This window comes from Diuraphis noxia, unplaced genomic scaffold (genome assembly GCF_037042655.1).
Source record: "Diuraphis noxia isolate RWA-SAM2 unplaced genomic scaffold, SU_Dnox_SAM2 contig0001, whole genome shotgun sequence".
Lineage (NCBI taxonomy): Eukaryota > Metazoa > Arthropoda > Insecta > Hemiptera > Aphididae > Diuraphis > Diuraphis noxia.
The window spans coordinates 54,251,992-54,268,819 of NW_028301711.1; the positions used below are offsets into that span (position 1 = coordinate 54,251,992).

Genomic DNA, 16,828 nt, shown 5'->3' on the forward strand with positions numbered 1-16,828 from the left:
AAAAATAAATATTTGTACCACATGTATTCAATTGAAGATTGGGTTTATTATATATTTTTCACACGTAGGGTAATTCTCAGTTTTTTTGATTCGTTATTTGGTTGAGTGCTTGTAATATTAAATGTGAAATTGTAAAAAATAAAAATATAAGTATGAACAATTATTATAATCAAATAGCTGAAATTCTTTCAATAAGTAATGTAAAATGCAATGTATTAAATTATGAGAATATAATATGTCAACTTCTAATAAAAAAAATTTAATTTAAAAACCAAAATAAATAAATAAAACAAAATGTACCTATTATTTTCATAAAAATAAAAATGAATTTTACTGTTAATAACAAATATTATTATGTTTTTATTATATAATATATTATATTTCTTTAAAACGTCAACTATGTTTATCATTAATGATCTTTATGATAATCTTGATCGGTTAATACATAATAGGGCATTACATTCTAGAATTAATATATCACCATGTGAAGCATTATTTGGCTGAAATGTCAAAGTTTGGCTTAGCATTAAAAATTTATCAAAATAAGTGATCGATATTTTTAAAAATGAAGGACAATTTCTAGAAATATTTGAAAAACCTCAGAATGATAAATACCTATATATAATGATATATTCAATTTTCCAACTTTGATGATAGAAATTATGTCTTCTGAATTTTACCACATATTTCCAGGTATAAGTACTAAGTAAAGTATAAAGTATGATAAAGGTTCCTTCTAAAAAACTATACACTGAACTTTGTGAACAAAAACTCGTTAAAAAGTAATTTTTTAACACATTATTGAGTATTATTATTAATATAAAATAGATACCTACTATATAAGAATGTTTTCAAAAAACTTTTATATTATAATTTGTATTAAAAAAAAAAAAAAAAAAAACATTTCTTTCTTATAAAACTATATCATTTATTATATGGGTACTATAGAGATTGTATACAGTTAAATTTTTAATAAAAATATATATGTTTATCATGAAACGTTAAACAAAACTTTTTATATTCATTGAAAAATGGACTTGAACAAAATTAAACAAAATATGATTTTAATTTACAGCCAAAAAAAATAATCCGAAAACCAAATGTAAATCACCATATATGTTTTTATGAATTACATTGTTTTCTTTGTTTAATTGTTGAATAAAACTACGGCTGCTGCGGATAGACTGTATAGTACTGTAAATGTACCTATATGTAATCGATAATCTATCGACTATCGTAGTATAGTCATTATCTTAATTACGTTGCATTATATCGATATATATATATATATATATATAATTATATTATTAGATATAAAAGTCCAATACTTCATATAGGTAACAACATGATATAGCAACGATAAAAATATTTGTACAAAAGTACATTTTTATAAAAAAAAACCTTAAACATAAAATGTTGCAATTTTGTGCAACATAAAACTTTCTTTAAATTAATCTACATGTCTTGATTTAGATTTGTAGCTTGTTTCTATAAAATTTAGAACACGCCATTAAAAGATGCGATTGCAAGGGAATCCGGTCTTTATACTCATACATTTAATATTAACACTAACTAATAATAGAAAAACTCTTCGATCACACTTATATAACTTGCATTGTACTCGGAAATTACCTACGTGATGGTCAGATAAGATACGATAAACTTTTTCCGTTATATAATAACAACGCTTTCGAACGTGTGATCGACGGGTTTTTGTAACTGCGCAAGTCCACTGTAATATATTGGGACAATATTGAATCAGTTTTTATAATTATTGCAGTTAGGTAAGTGTTGTTGCTTATCGAGTGTTGTGCTTTGTGGCCTGTGCTGTTAAATCTAAAGTCTAAAGTTTAAATATTGAAAGTCGATACAGAGTGCCGTGTTTTTAATGAACAGTGTAATAATGACTATTTCTTCATCGAACAAAATAATTTTGTTTTATCCGTTTTTTATAAGGAAAAGGTAGCTGTTTTGAAAGAATATAATATTCGTAGACATTTTGAAACCAAGCACATAACGAGCTATCAAGTAAACTACGATCAAACAAGTTTGAAATCTTAAGACAAAATTTACTAGCTCAATAGTCAATTTTTATAAAACAGTCACGTCAAAATGAATCTCTTATAAAAAGCAAGTTTACAAGTAGCTCGTACTTTGGCGATAACTGGAAAACCTTTTATTGATGGTGAAATTGTAAGGGAGTGCATTTTGAAGACAGTTGAAGAGATTTGTCCCGATAAAATCAATTTATTCACCGATGTTAGCTTGTCGGCGAATACAATTGCGCGACGTACCACAGATCTTGGAAATTATATTTTTCGACAGTTAAAAGATACTGCTAAAAGTTTAAATATTTTTCAATTGCTTTGGATGAATCTACCGACACTTCAGACTCAGAGCGCAGGTGCTTTTATTCGTTCACGGAATCAATGAATCTTTTGAAATAACCGAAGAATTGGCCGCCATCCCCTTTATGAAAGATACATATACTGGTAATGAAATTTTTCTGAAGATAAAAGAATCTATTTTTACTTTGGGTCTTGTTTTAAAATGTTAAAAGGCGTAACTCGCAACGCGTGTGGAACACATAAAGGTTTGGTTGCAAATGTTTGTAAAGCTGTATTGGAGACTAGTAAAGCAGAACCAATTGCTGTTCACTAGATTATACACCAGCAAGCTTTGTGTGGAAAAAATTCCCCAATATCTGAAGTTATGAATATTGTTGTGCAAAATGTAAATAATATTCGAAAAAGCGCCCTGAGTCACTATCAGTTTAAAAACTTCTTGCTGAAATTGAAAGTGAGTACCCAGATATACATTATCATTGTGAAGTTCGTTGGCTCAGCCGAGGTTAAGTCTTGAAAAGAATTTTTTATCTCCGTTCAGAAATCGACATATTTATGACAGAAAAAAACCGCGTTATAACAGAGTTAGCTGATTTTTCATAGCTATGGAAGTTAGTTTTTCTCATCGATATAACTCAGCTCTTGAATGAGTTAAATTTAAAGCTGCAAGGAGCAAACTCATTAATTTCAGATGCATATTCCTACATCAAAGCTTTCAAATTAAAATTAACTCTATTCACAAATCAATTAAAAGAAAAAAAATCTTGCCCATTTTTCAACATGCTACAAATTCAAACTTGAAAATGATGAAGAGTTTCCTACCAATTTTTCTGTTGAAGTTCTCCCTTATTTGAAAGAGCAGTTCCAGGCCCGGTTTAGATATTTCGAAAATGCAGAATACCGTATTCGAATTTTTGAAAATCCATTTTCCATAAATATAAAAACTTTACCAACAGAGCTTCAGTTTGAAGTAATCGATCTCATATCAAATAACAGTTTCAAAGGCTATTTCAAGGAAACTACTCTCCAACAATTTTACGCCATGTTGCCAGAGAAATCATTTCCAAACCTCGAAAGTCCTACACGTGATATGATGTCAATATTTAGCTCCACATACTTATGTGAGCAGACGTTTTCAAAAATGAAATACGTTAAATCCAAGTACAGAACTAACTTAAGTGACAAACATTTACAAGCGACGCTAATAATTGGAACCACAAAGTTTTATACCAACTATCAAGACATTTTAAAAAACAAGCAGTTCCAAACGTCTCACTAAGTAACTTACTCGTATCATAATAAAACAAATTTTGAATTGTAAAATACAAAAATAAAATAAAAAAATTATATAAATAAACATTTTTCGATCTTAGGTATCTAATCCTCAATTTCATAACCTTACTATTTCTCTAAAAATATTGGCCCGCGATGCCAAAGTGTATCTCAAATTTGGCCTACCGTAAAAAAGGTAGGTTGCAAGCCCCTGGATTATACCATAAGCAAGACACTCGTTGATCCCTTTATACTCCGCACTAATCTTAAATTTAACCAGTATTGCATAGTAAATAATAACCTAACATTTAAAAATGTAAATCTTACGAAACAATGTGTGTTGTATGAAAATTTTTTTTTATGTGTCGATAATAATTTTTTGGCCATATAAAAATACTTGAAAATTTAATACAAAGTTCTTCATAATTTATCCTTATTGTGATTAAAAAATTATAAGAATACATAGGCACAATTTTTTTTATAAGCGTTTATAGTTCAAAATTTTAAGAAATCAGTCGAAAATGCGAAAATTTGCAAGTAATTTTGAAGTTGAAAAATCATAAAAATTTTTGCGTTTATAACTAAGGATTAAAAATACAACACTAAGTTTTCCATAAATTTTCCTTCAAGTAGCTATAGAGAAAACTCGAAGCATCATTATAGGAAAAATTTTAAGTTCGTTTGAATTTAAAATTTTTACGAATTAGCGTAACGATAACGATTTATCCTGAAACAATTTTAAATATTTAGATTGGCATTTTCTTTACATTATTTAATTTTCAAAATATTTTGACTTTTTTTGAGATATTTATAGACGACTGAAATTTTCAATTTGTCTGAAAACATTTTATTGAAGTGTCGATAAAATTTTTTTGGCCCTATCAAAATACTTGAAAATTTAATAAAAAGTTCCTTATAAGTTATTCTTATAGTGAACAAAAAATTATAAGAATACATAGGCACAATTTTTTTTAATTAGCATTTGAAGTTTAAATATTGATAAAAATTCGTCAAAACCATGAATTTTTTTTTTTGTCATTACGTTTTGGGGCAGTAAAAATGCTTCGACTTTTAACTTCAGTACCTTGTTAAATTATAAAGTGAATCTAGTTGATAGTTTGGGGGATCAAATGTAAAAAATTCTTAATATTTTTCTAAATAATCGGGATAAACAAACTAAAAATTAACGGAAAAACAGGAAATTTTACGTACAATCAGTTTTCGACAAAATCGATTTTGATTTTTGATGTAACATTAAAACGAATTACCATTGATACATGAAATTTTCATTGAATATTTATATAAGTACCTATATTCTATCCACCATGAAATTTTTAAAAATTTTGACTTAAGTTTAACTATTCATATGTATATGCAATTTTAAATCATTATTAGTTTTTTTTTAAATTAAAATCGATAAAAATTTATTTTTTAGGTAGAAAATCTTTAAAATTTAATACAAGGCTCTTAGCATATTATTACAATATCAGTTGAAAAATAAAATAAATTCATAGTTACAATTTTTTTTTATAAGCATTCAAAGTTTGAATTTAGACAAAATACGTAAAAATCACAAAAATTCACAAATTATATTAAGCTAGAAATTCATATAAAATTTGCTTTTTTAAACTAAGGTTTAAAAATTTAATATAAGATTCCTTACAAGTTTTTCAATCTTTATCACAAAAAAAATGTCCACCGGAAATCCAAATTAAATTTTTATAAGCATTTGAATTTCAAATATTGACAAAAATTCGTCAAAACCATGAATATTTGCGAATTTTTTTGTAGTTCAAAATTCATAATATTGTTTGTATTTTTATCTAAGGTTATAAAATTAAACAATAAGTTTTCCATAATTTTTGCTTCAAATAGCTATAGAGAAAATTTGAAGCGTCACTATGAGAAAAATGTTTTGAGCGTTTGAGTTTTAAATTTTTATGAAATCGCGTAACGTTAACGATTCCATTATGGATATATTACCCATATGGATAAACGTCGAAATTCTTGGTTTTTATGCAATATATATAATTTGGACGATTGCGGGAAATGGCGAAGAACGACTCGAAAATGTTTTGCAATGTCAGAGTAACGATGAAAAATGTCCATTAAATTCGTTTAGGTTTGTCATAAACTCATAATATACTACCTACGTAATATAATACATTCATATAGTACATACAACGAGTCGATATTACGGCGAGATGGACCCCAGTTGAAACATCTTAAACGGTAGTCGTACAACCAAACAACCAAACGGCTATAATGGGATGAAAAATATATGATAATCATCAATGGAACAACGAAGGGGCTGGGAATCCCGTTGCCTGGGTCTATTTGATCCTGGTGAGGAAGAGAGTGTGGCTCGGTGGAGAAGAAAATAAAAGACTCGTATGTATGTGTGTGTGTGTGTGTGTGTGTGTGTGTGTGTATTTATATCAGTGACGAACCTCGGAGAAGGGGTCGGTGTTTATAGTTATTTCTTCGTGCGGGAATGAATGTAATCACAAACGCATTAAAACCTTTGGGTCTCATTAGACGCAGGAAACGGAGGGAACGGTTTTAGACAGGGCCGGTGGTGGCGAACGGAAATCCGGCCGGAATCACGTGATTTATGGTTTTTGCCGTTCGTCCGTCGCCACAGCCGTCGCGTTTCACAATGCTCGAGTTTTTATTTTCCGTCGACAACCAACCGGCGATAGACACCTCTACGGCCGGACCGAGCACACTCGATTACTAATTATTTAAAAGCCGCCTGCCTCACATGAATATTTCGATGTCAGTTGGCTGTTGATGCAGATGGGTGAATGTGACCAAAGTGAAATGATATAATATTACTTTTTTATAGACTTTGTTTGGGATTCACCGAAAGTCCACTCAACGCATACCTACAACCACCACCCATAATTATTAGGAAGATGACGATCGTCTTTCCTATATTACATAATATTATTATACCTACTTAGCGAGTTATGAATAAACATTAAAATAAATAACCATCCCTTACTTAAACTTCAGCAGAGTACGCTTCCGGATAGTATGCAACTTGGATCCGGAAACCATCCGGTCGACCAAAAAATTCTTTCAGATTTCCAAATGACGCATTTAATTACGTACATTTGTGTATATTAATGTATTATACATATATAAACGTTGATAGATATATGAAAAAAAAATTTAAAAAGAACCATAGATATTTATTCTGTATAATATCCTTCGATATTATGTAAACCGGAGATATGAAACGAATTTTGGTTTTTTTTTTCTTCGAATATTATTTGTGAGAAATGAGTAGTATAACTAAACATATTTTTCCTATCACAATTAAATATGTTACTGCAATCGATATTTTATTTTAAATCTGATACTGCGTGCGTTTACTTTAGTGTATGTCATAAGGTTAGACACTGTCCTCAAGATGTCAAAATTTTAAAAAGTCTTTCTCTTAAATATTACACCATGACGTGATATAAAAAATGGCTCTGAGAAAAAATGGTCGGCGAGAATACAAAATAAAACGATTTATGTAGACTGAAGTAATATTATACACTCAAGTTTGAAAAATACATATTTTACGGACTTGCATAAAAATTGTAAATGTTCAGATGCGTACCTTATTTTTTTAGTCTAATATTATGTAATAAATCATCTGGAAAACTAAATTGGTTTATGATAAGCGCTCTTAAATTCCTTCCTTTTTTTTTTAAATTCATTCTTATGTTCAAAGACTATCTATTAAAATAAAACTAACAGCTGTCCTTTTTTCAGGAAGATCTCTACTAGAAACAGTTTAATGAAGGTCGTAGAAATAATTTTGATGTGCTTAAATACTCTGGTAAAGAGGAACGGAAGTTAAAATAAATATTTATATTTTATCCATAAATAATTTGGTGATTTCCTATTTTTAAGTTTATAAAACATCATGATTTACTATCATGTTTTAAAGTATTCAATGTTCATATAATATGTTTGGATTTAATTTGACATAAGACTATTATGGTACCTATACATATTCCAACATAAATTATTCTTTGAATAAAATAATATATTGATTTTGTTTTGTTAATTTTGAAGTACACGTACTTGGAATTTTAAGTTGAAACATAATAGCTTGAAGTTAGTAATAAGTAGTATTTCTCAGAAATCGAACAACATTTATTTTTTGAGATTGTAAGATTGTGTTTGAAATACAACGTACTAATGATTCTTATAAAATTCCATAGGTACAAAAAAAACTCATCTTCTTAACTTGAAAATTTTTAATTTTAATTATTTTTAAATTTTTTTATTTTTTATCGTGTAATTTAATGAATATATTATAATATATTATTATACTTGTCCATAGATAATATTCAATTATTTTGTTTTACTATCTGTATTTTATCAATATGATAAACAAATCATTAAGCTCAGAAAATATACATATATTATAGTTAACTGTTAAATATATATTATCTAAAAAAATTTAAATTCAAATATTCCTAACCTAACAATTCAAACAAGGATTCAAAGTCATAGATGCACAAAATATCTCGTAGTTCTTATAAACATCCACAGTCTTGCCAATCTGTATTTTAATTTAGTTTTAAAGTTTCACAACTGTATAGTAAAGTTATATTATATTATCATAACTTATTAGGTATATTGATATAAATATGCCTATTATCAATAAATAAATAAAAAACATTAAACTAATATTGAACTAGTTTTATGGATAAACGGCCTGATCAGGCAACCAGGAAAATAAAGATTTTATCAGGAATTAATGTGTCATTGTAGGATTAACATGGTGGAAATAAAAATATTATTTACTACTTGGAAATTATAAGTAGGAATTATTATACAGTATACATGTATAATACATAAGCTGATGCGTATTAACTCGTTGACCGCCACGGTTTTTTTTGTCTTGTAACTCATAACCGCCATGAGATTTTATTTGAGATCTCAAAACAATTACTAGTACTTCATAATAAGAGATTTTATAATAACCTAATAAAGAAATATTTTTAAGCCTCGGATGTTAATATACGATTTAATCTTCATTATTCATGAGTTATTGTTTATCATTTTATCAGTAAGTTATCGTTGCTCTATCACAAGAATGTATATGCAGTTTTATAAGTGATGCATTTTAAGAATATTTTTACACAGTGTACATTTTTGAAATATTTTAGAGTCAAAAAAACACACGGAAACGGTATATTAAATCATTTAACTTGTTTTAAGCATAATATAAAAAATTAAATAATCTAATTGTTGATTAAAAACTATTCTTTGTGATTTTTTTCATAAGTTCAATTTTCTGAGACAATATTTATCGCAAACTTATTTCATAGAGTTCAACTCTGGTAATATAATATGTAGATATATGTCAACATACATAAATATTATATAAACATATGTAAATATGTTTTTCAAGAGGCAGGAACTTTTCGTAATAAGAATTTCTCTAACCTTAACATCAATTTTACTTAAAAAATTTTTCTTTCACTCAAAATATTATCCAAAAAATAAACAAATTTCATCAAACATGGTTTTCTTAATTGAATTTACAGTTAATTTTTAATAGTAAAAATTGAAATCTTTATATTATACTAAGCCTCTATGCTAAAACACTTATATACAATTATGTCCTATAAAATATTAAATGTTTAAAATTTACCACATGTGATTTAATGCATAAAACTTTCCTGGTGGATCACTATTGAGTATAAAAGCATTTATCATTTGAAACGTTTAAAAATATTTGCATTAATAAGAGTATTCTGAGTGAAATCAATTTACATGAAACCGAACCCTTCAATGTAAATTGACTTTATGAACAAAAATATTATGATTTCTAATATTTAAGTGCTCTATATTAATAAAATACACCTCTTTGCTTGAATTGCCATACGTGTGCTGGAAAGGTAGTGCCATCTTTTCACTCCATATACTTTCTTCCCCGTAAATTAAATATGAATATTATGGAAGTCATAAACATTATTAAATTTTATTTAATAAAAATATCCGTAAAAATAAATAGATAAAATGCACTCTGTATAGTCGGTCGTTATCTAAATTACCGCTACTGATCATAAATATTTAGTCTCGATTGACTTTATGACAAATTTACAATTGAATTAAATAATGTTTGACTTTGATTCGTGAAAAAAATTTACCATATTATATTATGATTTCCAACCAACTTTCAGAATATTGACTAATAAATCATCGAAGTACCCATGTGGTCAGCTTTAAAATCAAAAATATTCTCCGATAAAAAAACTCAAAATAACAAAAAAAGGTGAGAAAGTGGAAATCGCTCTGCTGTACAGTGGGTTATAAGTGAGTTGCTGTAATAGTGTAATGGATAGAATTAAATTTGAATCCAATGATATTATATCATTGTATATGAAAAAAGATTCTCAGCGGAGATGGTTTATCTGTCTAGAATAAATTATATATTATTATTACTCATTATTAATAATTATTAAAATATTTGACTTTCCAGTGGAAATTTTTTTTTTTTGACAAAGGTATACAAACTTATAAGGAATCTTGAATTAAATTTTCAAATCTTAGATTTAAAAATAAAAATTTTTACGAATTTCTATCTAAAATAATTTGAACATTACCGTCATTTCACATCCAAAGTTTGAATGCTTATAAAAAAAAATCGTGCATATGTATTTTTAATATTTTTCAACTGCTATTGTAAAAATATGTTGGAAGTCTTGTATTAAGTTTTCAAATCTTAGATTTAAAAATAAAAAATTGTATGTATTTCTATCTAAGATAATTTTAACATTGTCGTAATTTTTACGTGTTTGGTCAAAATTCAAACTTTTAATATTTATAAAAAAATGTTGTGACTATGTATTTCTTTCGAGCCTTGCATTAAATTTTCAAGATTTTCTACCTAACAAATACATTTTTATCGATATTAATTTTTAAAAAAATAATAATGATCGAAAATTGCATATGTCTATAAATAGTTCACATAAGTCAATTTTTTTTTAAAATTGCATGGTGGATAGAATATACTGATATGAACATGCATCTATGGTCATTTTTTTTTTAAGTTACATCAAAAACCAAAATCGATTTTGTCGAAAATTGATTGTGCGTAAAAATTCCCGTTTTTTCCTTAATTTTTAGTTTATTTATCCCGATTATTTAGAAAAATGTGAAGAATTTTTTACTTTTGAGCCCCCCCTCCCTCCCAAGTACCAATTAAACTCACTTTCTGATCGAACGAGGTACTGAAGTCGAAAATCGAAGCACTTTTACTGCCCCAAAACATGATGACAGACACAAAAAATAAAGCTCAAAAATGGCTAACATTTTCCGAACTTTAAACCGTAAGAAACAAAATCCGAAATACAAAAAAAAATCTCTTGTCATTTTTCATTTGAAGTAATATATCTGGTAGAAAACGTCGCCCGTAATTATTTAATATTACAATATCATGAAATCGTACGTTTTTCTTCTTTAACCGCTTTCATTTCAAGTACCATTTTTGAAAATCGAAAAATGACCTCTCTAAAGTACCAGCTCAAAAACATTACCTTTTTAAAAAAATGCTACACTTGATACTTTTGAGTAAGTTTAGAGGGAGAAAAAGAGTTTACAGAATAAAAAAATAAAAGAAAAATAAATAAACATTATTGTAAAACCAATACATTCCTCGCTCCACTTAGAATCTAAAATATACAAGTACAATATAATCATAATGTACTTAAAAATTTCATTATTTCATCAATAACTTTGTATTGAATCTATTGTTTACTATCTAATCTATAATTCTTGTAATAACACCATGTGTGCTAAAACATTTTATAATTATAATTTTGAAAAAAAAAACCATAATTTGTAATTTTTACATAGGTAGGTAATTAACTTAAAATCAGATCAATAAAAACCAATATTCAAACTTTTATTATTGAAGGACTCATGTCCTTACTCGATTTATCACTCATCCCTAATAATTACACTCCAAAGGCACTAAAGTTTTGATGTTAAAATGTTATGCTTGTCATATGAATGAAATATACCGTTTCGCTTAATCATTGATTAAATTTACTTATATCAATTTATAAATTAACGTGTATAACACCATATATCTGCATCTTTACATAGGCATTATATTTTACATTTACTTTATATTTATATATCTTAAGAACAGAATTAATGCTAAGAATTAGGAAAATAAAACATTTTGGAATTATGGTTTCCTTATTCCTGTAATGGCTTGTGATTTTGGAAATTGATAGTTAAAAACTTTTGTTTCCCTACTATGAAAGCCTTTTGTCTGGCCGTACCTATGGGAATACTGTGTAAGTAGTCTAAACTAGTAGTCTACTGTGTAAAGTAGTACTACTGTATATTTATATAAATAGCGGTAAATTTAGCGGTTGATTAGCCAAATCAAGTGCAACGGAATTCAGGGTTGGACACAGCTCAGAGTAGTAACTGAAATTAATTAGTCATATTATGTCGGAGCCAAAGAAGAAAGATGATGCCACTTATCGGATATACTAGTATTTTTTGTAATATTTGGTTTTAAAATATCAATGTGGCTAATGATTTAGACATGTGAAATCAAAATGCTGTGGGTTACAATTTTACCTGGCGGAAATTGGGAAAATTATTATTTATTAGGTTTATATAAGTAATGTTGTAAAGAATATAGAAAAACCTACTTATTTCACCACGTAACACATTTTATCAAATTAAATTAGGTACTTGATGCAATAGTGGTATCGTCCATGGGTGTTCACATTTAATGTTTTTAGCCATGCTATGTACGTACATTGACGGTCAATTAATACATTGAAAACTGAAAATTATACTATACTGTATTCCATATTCATGCAAAACAACTAATTAATGATGTATAAGTATGATAGTTACAATTATATTATCAATTTTCTAATTTAAGCAATGAAACATTATCAATTTAGTAGGTAATATACAAAGCAAAATATAACACATAATGTCTTTTATACGAATTTGTTTTTATATTTCACTGATATGCCTACAACTGTGATAAATTTAAATTCGAAATGTAAAAATGCGGAAATTAAATTATTAATATAATATAAAAAATTAATTAATCTAACTAAACTTCAATAAAAAAAATATATATACCTGTAAACTTAATCTATGTTAAAACTTTATTATTAAATTATTTTATATTGTCCCAATTTACAAGCATGACTTTATTTTTTATTTGATTAAAAGTAGGTAGTTGTAGTTGATAAAAAAAATAACATCATATTTTATATATTAACGTTTCACAAAATGTATACTAGAATTATATTATGATTGGGAAATTGTTCATGAATAAAGATGTATTTTATATAAGGTTCTAAGATTGTAAACAGCTAATATACTAATTGATATGATACTAGAATGACAGTTTATGTAATATAAATTATAATATGGTATTTCATATAAAATAAAATTGAAAGATAATTACAAAGATAAGACCTAAATAATATACGAGTATTATTTTAAAAAAAATATTGAATTAATATTTACCATATTCCTTTATGACCTATCAGTCTTTTATCGTATAGCATTTCTATTTTAGTTACTTATTAATTATTCTAAAGACTATATGCTTTATTTTTTCTCCCCTTTTTGATGCTTTTAAAATTCTAGATAGGACGTATTTAATATTTCCTTACTTCCTTATATTATATTCTGTACTGCCACCGAACTATTAAAACTCGTAATACTTTTTCACTTAAGTACTACGTACGATGGAACAACATAGGATGACAGTGTACGCGTTAGTGCTAATGTTCACGATGGATAGCTTAGAGGGAAACTGATTAACACTTACTGATGTTTGCTTGCAACTGTGTGGTCATGAAAAACACAATTTTAAGAGATTTTATTTCTATTTTTTCATATAATCTACGAGAGTCCAAATGATACAAAAAATAACAGTACGTCAAGCAATAACAAGAATTTTTTATTTTCAAATATACAATTTCACAGGAAATGCAGTTTATGTTTTAAATCAGGCAATATATTTTAAACTTAAATACTGAGGGTTGTTTCTAATGGAAAATTTTATATAGTTGGTACTTAGCAGGGCTGAAGATTAAGAATACATAATATAATAAAAATAAACGTACTAATATCTATGTTGTCTGGTTGTCACCGTATACAATATTTAATTATTGCTATAGGTATAGATTATCTAATAAAGTACAATTTTGACTCGAACAAACATGATAAGTCGATAATAAAATTTTATATTTTACGTCAATGCGTGGTAGATTGTACTTACCACCTATAAAACTTTTATATAAAAATTGTTTAGATAATTTTGTAGATCGTTAATTTAAATTGTTTTTTAAAAAAATGTACTGAAATAAGCAATTTTGTTTTTAAAATCCCAAAATATAAGTAAAAATAGTATTATTTGATTCAGTAGAATATGAATAAAATTTGTATCCAGATTAGCATTAAATTGGACAAATAGAAAAAAATATGCACTTTCATTAATATCCGAGCCCTAATAATAGTATATTATATCCGATAATTTTGGCTATTTAAATTAGTTCAACATTCTTTTTAATATTACTAATAGTTATAAATATTATATTATAATTTAAAAATATATTTGTAATTAGAGGCTGGATCACTAATTTAGATCAGAAACTTTTTTGTAAGCAACAACTCATCACTGAATTCAAATTTATCACATCCGTTTAGAGTGACCTACTAAATAGTAAATTAAACTCAAAATCTAAAGCAGAACTATACTTTCGATATTATTATTGAATTAAAATATGAACTTTATAATATTATGATATAATTTTTACAATATAACAAAAAGAACAGAAAATATAATTAACTGAATTTAATAGTACCGTTTTTAATTTTATTGATTTTATTAATACAAACATTCCTAAAATAATGAAATAGTTGCTTAGGTATTGAAACGACAATATATTATATAATTTAAAAAAAAAAATTAATATTATTTGCAAATTACATATTAGCAATTTATTATTTTATAAAATTCACAAAAAGAGAAATAGTTTACTGAAGGGTTTATGTATCGTATTACAGACTACAATGATGTATAAATAAAAATGTTACATGATAGTATGATACATAATATTAACATTTGGGGGGTGTAGTGGTCGGGTGGATTTAGACTCAGTTGCGACTCACACCGTCGTTAGTTCGAATCCTGATCAAGGTTGGCATCGCTTTCGGGGCAGTTCACGAAATCTGGAGAGAGGCCACTGCCCTCAACACCCCCTCCCCAACACACGGACATGGCAAAAACCTAATGGTCTCCTCTAAAAATTCTGCCAAAAGCACACAGACGTGTACCAAAAACCTACCCAACTTAAAACCCTCCATACACCCAATGGCCTATATTGCCGCGGGTTAACTAAAAAAAAAATATTAACATTATAGTATATTATGCTTTTCAGATTTAAAGAGAAGCGAATAATATAATATTGGTTTTACATTGATGTATGCACGATTATCATTTAGATTCTTGTAACTAATGCAGTAACTAATATGTTTTAATTTTCAACTATGAGGATATTTTCTGATATAAAATTACATCTAGTTTGACTGGGTATGATATCAAACTAAACATATAATTTGATTTTGAGAAGTTAAAACAAAAAACTCTATCCACTTTTCAAAACAATCAGCAAAACATAATAATACGAGTAGTATAAATCATAAAATGAGAAATATTTATGCAGATTTAATAGATTTTTAATTAATATATTTTTGTTTTGATTCTAATAATAACTTTAAAGTATTAGAATATAATAAATTTATAGTATGTGAATACCTACTATTATAACTAATACATATTTTAGTAGTATGTTTATTATTTATAATTTATGGTAACATAAATTTTCGGAAATATTTTAATTTTTAAAGAACTATTAAATTAATCTATTAATTTCCAACTATTTAGATTTTAAAAATACAATTTATTTTTGCTATTACTCATATACAAAACTCGAACGCTACTTTTCAAAAATAATGTTGAGAATGATAGTTACCCTACAAAATCAATAAAAGACTTGAATCGTTCTTCTAATGCAATGTTGTTTTCTTAACCGGAATAAAAGAATCTCTACTAATGATATCCGTTGATATTTTATATAAGTTACCAAATTTGTTCAATATAATATAATTGTATGTGTGTACATGGACGCTCACATCAATAAACTACTTTGAAAAGAGACTCAAGAAAAGATATGAAGCAAATAAAACTTAAAAGTAAACTCAGTTATTTAATATTTTCTGTAGTTATTAATTATTATAATTTTATTACCTATTATTATAATATTAATTATATATATTTATTTCTGATAAATTATATATTAATGTATTCAATGTGTACATATTTGTTTGTTTAGGCTCTTCCATTATAATGGTTTTCTTTCTCTTGTTTGATAATATCATATCTGCTATTTATTTAAATTTCAAATGCAGAACAGCCCCAAACATTCGCGTACTGTAGTAGCTGCATTTATGTGTAATGTATATCATGACAATGCAGCAAGGTCTAGGTATACGTAATTTTTCCCGTGAGAGTTATATACAAATTATGACTTGTAACATCATCTAATGATCACTATCTAAATCACACTTTAGATTGTAGTATAATAAATAAAAAGGGAGGAGGAGGCTAATAAGATAGGCTGGAAACTGGGCGAGGTTTGAAAATGGGTGACCAATTACTTTATGGAGGTCGTACTTATTTCATCATTACTCTACTACTTAATATTTTTATTATTATACCTACCGTGTTATAAACTCGGCCCTAACATAATATGAAAATATATATATAGTTTGGTGTCTCTGATTTATGTGAGTCGATGCACATTATTAACAGAAAACAACTTAGATACAATATTCTAACATAATTATTTATTTCACAATTAAACTGAGTATTAGCTGTACTCGCAATATTAGGAATTTCATGTTTGGAATTAATTGAAATACCATTTATATATTTCTTAGATATTGAGTGTTTTCTTTCGATAAGTGTTATTTCAAATTATTATTGCCTTTGACTGTATTGTGTATGGTGTATTGTTTCTGTAGTTTTATTAGATTTATATCATGGAGGTATTATTTGCGTGTGTAATTGAATATTTAAGTTCCGTTAGAAGGAATAGAAATCAGCCCGGGAGTGACCCGCCTATTTCATTGCTGAATTG

The 16,828-nt window shown here is 26.8% G+C and overlaps 1 protein-coding gene across 1 annotated transcript in view; it reads right to left on the reverse strand.

Moving 5' to 3' along the window:
* Positions 1 to 16,828, reverse strand: part of LOC107162210 (uncharacterized) — a 428,784-nt gene that overhangs the window by 394,139 nt on the left and 17,817 nt on the right. The gene's annotated exons all lie outside the window — the stretch shown is intronic.